This window comes from Medicago sativa, chromosome 8 (assembly GCF_051527215.1).
Source record: "Medicago sativa cultivar Bolivia chromosome 8, Bolivia_mono, whole genome shotgun sequence".
Taxonomy (NCBI): Eukaryota; Viridiplantae; Streptophyta; class Magnoliopsida; order Fabales; family Fabaceae; genus Medicago; species Medicago sativa.
The window spans coordinates 3,924,579-3,929,658 of record NC_140756.1 but is presented as its reverse complement, the minus strand read 5'-3'; the positions used below and the strand labels follow the sequence as shown (position 1 = coordinate 3,929,658).

The 5,080-nt window shown below is 31.4% G+C and overlaps 1 long non-coding RNA gene across 1 annotated transcript; it reads right to left on the bottom strand.

Annotated features, from left to right (window-relative positions):
• Positions 1–2,952: 2,952 nt before the first annotated feature.
• LOC146896249 (uncharacterized) lies at positions 2,953–4,220 on the bottom strand. Its single transcript, XR_015023463.1, has 3 exons — positions 4,059–4,220; positions 3,907–3,954; positions 2,953–3,303 (listed from the first exon to the last, which is right to left on the bottom strand). It is a non-coding gene; the product is annotated as an uncharacterized LOC146896249 (long non-coding RNA).
• Between the last annotated feature and the right edge of the window lie 860 nt (positions 4,221–5,080).

Genomic DNA, 5,080 nt, shown 5'->3' with positions numbered 1-5,080 from the left:
AGATTCGGAGTTTACTATGTTTCTTTCTTACCACAAATCTCCACTAATTAACAAAAAAAAAGACTTAATTAATGATGTGGTCCCTTAAGTTATTTGTTGGTTACATTTTAGTCTCATAAGTTATTAACGTTACAATTTGGTCCCTTTAAGCTATCTTCCGTCAACCAAATAAATCCCCACCGTCAAAACCGTTAATCCAATGTCTAAGGTGGATACACATTGCAAGTTGTCACGTCACCGTTCACATGTGCCTATTTAACGTTTTGGCAAAAGACCGACGATGAGGATTTATTTGGCTACCAGATACTAACTTAAGGGACCAAATTGTAATGTTAATAACTTATGAGATCAAAATGTAACCAACAAATAACTTAAGAGACCAAATCATTAATTAAGCCAAAAAAAAGGAAATTGGTTTTGAACGAAGAGGGAATTAGAGGAGATTTAAAGATTTAAGGATTTGGGGAATAAATTCGAAATTTAGGGATTTGAGATTCAATTGGGAAGATATTGATTTTCGATTCAGGGACCAAAATGACTATTTTCTACTTTCACTTTAGTCCCTGTGACACCCAATGCACGCCACCTCGCTAGTTAACAGGGTTTTTAGTGTTATGAACTAAACTGATAACGGAACTGCATATTCAAATACTATTTTGTATTTAATCTTGAGTCGCCTTTGTGATAGCGAGGTGCAGAGTTATGGACCAAAGTGATCATCTACTCATTTTGCTTAAAAGTAGTGAAATTTTTTAAATGGAATAAAAACCAAAATTTAATTTTTTTAGGGTTAAATAAGTAAACGGTCCCCTAAATATATCAACATTTGATTTTAGTCCTTCTAAAATTTTTTTTTAGCTTTTGGTCCCTCTAAAATTTTCCATTCATGGAATTAGTCCCTACTTTTTAGTCAACTCATGTCTAAAGAACATATTTTCTTAATGAAATTTTCTAGAAATGGGTAGAATATTATGACAGTCTCTCATAAAAAAAAATTAGATTTTTTTAACAAAACATGAATTAAATATGAATTTTTGGTGCTAAAATTAATGTTTTGTTAAAAAATTCTATTTTTTGTTGGAAAATATTGTCATAAATTCTATAATGTTTTAAACAAGTATGTAAAAAATCATTAAAAAATTTAAAATTTTAAGCATAATTAAACAAATTTTAATTTAACAGGGACTAAAAACATTAACGAAAAATTTTGTAGGGACTAAAAAGTGTGATTTATTTTCATAGGGAGTAAAAATAAAACTGCAGATATTTATAGGGACCAAAAACTTAATTAACCCTAAATTAAATAAATGAACATATTATACTCTACTAGACCATCGACCCGTGCGGAGCACGGGTCATATCGATAGTAATAATTAACAATGAAGTATAAAATAATATAAGATTGTAATGACAGTTTATTTTAGGCTAAAACGCACTTTTTGCCCCCTAAGTTTGCAAAAGTTGCAATTTTAGCCCCCTATTAAAAAAAATGGCAAAAGTGACCCCCTATATTTAGCCCCTTTTGCAAAAGATCAATTTTGACCTGGTCAATCCTAGGTGTCACGCCACATAACTTAAAAAGTTGCCAGCTGTGAATTTTTTAAATTATAAAAAAAAAACGAAAATCCATGCGTGTAATTAGAGAATATAAAAAATGAAAAATGGAAGGAAAATATGGTGAGGCACGTGAGGCATCTTCTTCTTCCCTTCATTCTTCATCAATCTCCTTCTTCATCCTCTTAACCTCTCAGATTTGCATCCAAAACAACACCAAAACCTCTTGTTATTATCACACTTAAGCAAATTTCCCAAATTCAAACAACCATAATATGTTCCCCAAACCACGGCCTGCAGATTCGAATCCGAAGCGGCGGCCATGACTTCGAGGGTCGGTCCTATGTTTACGAAGTCCCATTTGTCATCATTGATCTCACATACTTCAGAGAAATTACAATAGATGTAGAAAAAAGAACTGCTTGGGTTCAATCTGGTGCAACAATAGGTGAACTTTACCACACAATTAGCCGAAAAAGCCGAAATCTTGGTTTTCCTGCCGATGCTTGTCCTACTGTAGGTGTTGGTGGACACTTCAGTGGCGGTGGCTATGGAAACTTGGTGCGTAAATTCGGCAAACAAAAACAACCAGAATCAGATGAGTGTTCATCACCCTTAGAAGGTGCTAATCTTCAACGTTATGGTTCTGTTGTTAGATATCTGGAATTGTTTTTGTGTTAGATATATGATTTATGAGTTTTGCTTGAATTGATGAATTTATGAAGATGCCTCTATAAGTTTGAAGAAGAATAAGGATGAAGATGAGAAACACAGTCAAGAGTGAGAAAGATGAATTGAAGGTGAGGGAGAGAGAGATGGGTAGTGGGGTGTGTTCATATTTTCATTTTTTTACTTCTCACGTGCAACTTCCTTTCTTTCTTTTCCTTTTTTTTTTTTTTAATTCAATTGATAAATATGTGGACTTTTTTATTTTTTTTAATTCAAAATATACACAGCTGGTGTGACACATATGATTGACCAAGTCAAAATTGGTGTTTTGCAAAAGGGGTAGACATGGGGTCACTTTTGCCATTTTTTTAAATAGGGAGCTAAAATTGCAACTTTTGCAAACTTAGGGGGCAAAAAGTGCATTTTAGCCTTTATTTTATAATGAAACATCTACTTTGCGAATATAACGTAATATAATATTGAAATGACAAAAGTCGTCTAAAACCAAAAAAGTTCGATACTTTGCTAATACCTTCAAAATGGCCATATGTCAGAAAAAATAATATTACACAACGAAATACTACATATTACAGAAAACTTATTTATAAACCACATTCGACGTAACATTGGTATTTAGTTGATTGTTGTATATATGAATGAAACACACACATATATAAACGAAAATGGAAAGCGGTATAAATAAAATCAACAAATACATTATTTGTTCATTATACATCAAAGATCACCATAACTTAATAATATAACTTAGAGCACAACAAATTTACAACCAAATCTTTTATTACTTTTTTATTACAATCTTCTATTATTTGATCCATTTCTAAACATATCATTTTGTTCCTATCATCAAGTATGCATAATCTCACGTGTAACCAATGTCCTTCCTTTATTTCCCAAAAGACATATCCATTGCTCTGTAAACAGTCTCCCACACCTATCCAATATGAAGTGTCTCTGTCAAACAATGTGTCCTCATTTACAATCATATCCTTGTAGTCGGCATTTTTCCTTCAAGAAGTTTGTGACACCTTCACACTTATGTTCCTTATGTTGGCGTGAGGTCTGATTAGAGATAAAAGGAAACAATATTAACATATCACTTAAAAAGGAAGTAAATAAACTATATATGTGACTATTTTAAATTTGGTGTAGGACAAACTTTATAACATAGTACTACCAATAAAAATCTTGAAAAAGAGACACGAAAATTCCAAAACTTAAAATCAGGACCAACTTTATAGCAGGGACATTTGGAATATTATCTCTAGCAAAAAAACAGCCACATGAATTTGTCATTATGAATATGAACATTTAAAAAATATCTACAATTGTTCTGTAAGCATTATGGCACCATCATGAAAAATCTTAATAACAAATTTATTCAAACACTAATAAATAAATTCAGGTTACCCTTATTGAATGTGACAGAGCTAAAAAAAAGCAGGAGAAAATGAAAGCTTTGATGCGATCTGACCTATGAAAAAACAAAAGGCTCCTATAATTTACCAAAGCATGAAATTAGTGATGTCCTAAAGTAAGTATATTAAGGAGAAAGAATCAATTGAAAGCAAAAAAGATCTACACAAAGCAATATAAACATATGTACCATAAACGGACAAAAATGATTCCATGCAATGAAACTATAACATTCATAATAAAAGGAACCTGAGTTGTGTTCCTCCTCTCACTTGCCTTCAATTTTTTGCTTGTAACCTAGAGTAAAAAAGGACTGAAATCAAACTTTTGAGAAGAAGAGAAGAATACACAAATGATAGGTGAGATTTGATGCAATAAAGGAGAAATGGAACAATTCTTACTGTCAGCTGAAGAAGTTTTGAGCAGATCGAAGGGAGAAGTTGAGGAATGGATCAATTCTTACTGTTATGCAGAAAATTACCTTGAGATTAAAGTAGCACAATGTGTTTTTCTAACTGGAATGAAAGAGACATTCAGATCATTGGAATGAAAGAGAAATTAAATCAAACTTCTATTTTAGGATTAACAAACTTGTAAATCCTCCATAAACAATTGCCAAAAAAAAGTTTAGTGCATCATATTGTGATCAGGTCTGTTATACCCTAATTTTGGACCTAAAAATACTTGTTCAATTCTTCTTTTCTTGCATTATAAGTCATTTGATATGTCTTTGATCAATTGCATCTTTCTCTGCATTTTATTTCAATATTGTTTGCAAAATTCATGAAAAAGGGTATTTTAGTCATTTCCTGCATTCAACTCATTTTAATCCTTGAAATTTGTTTGAGTCTTTTAATTTGGTTTGTATAAGTCATTGTTCCAATCCCATGTCAAAATTCATTTCAAAAATATCAGTTGAGTCATTTTTTAGTCAGTATAGCCCCTAGGGGCATTTTAGTCATTTCCTATGTTAAAATCTCTTTCAATCTTTAAAAATTTGTTTGAGTCCTTTCAAATAGTGTGAATAAGTCTTCATTTCAATTCTATGTCAGAATCATTTTCAAAAAAATTGCATTTGAAGTCATTTTGAGTCAGTTTTGCCCCTAGGGGCATTTTAGTCTTTTCAAGTGTCAAAACCCTGTTTAAATTCTAAAAAATTGTCTCTGAGTCTTTTAATTCGCTTGTATAAACTCTTGCTTTAATTTCCTGTTAAAAATCCATTTTAAAATTTCATCTGAGTCATTTTTAGTCGTTTTAAGCCTCCAGGGGCGTTTTGGTCATTTCACATAAAATCTCTTATCTGCTTTGTTGTTTTTAATCGTCTCATTTTACGTTAATTTTCAATTTACTTTTTCAATTCAATTTTAGTTTTAATTTTCATTTTAGTCCGCGCACTTTTGTTATTTGCATTTTAATCCTTTTT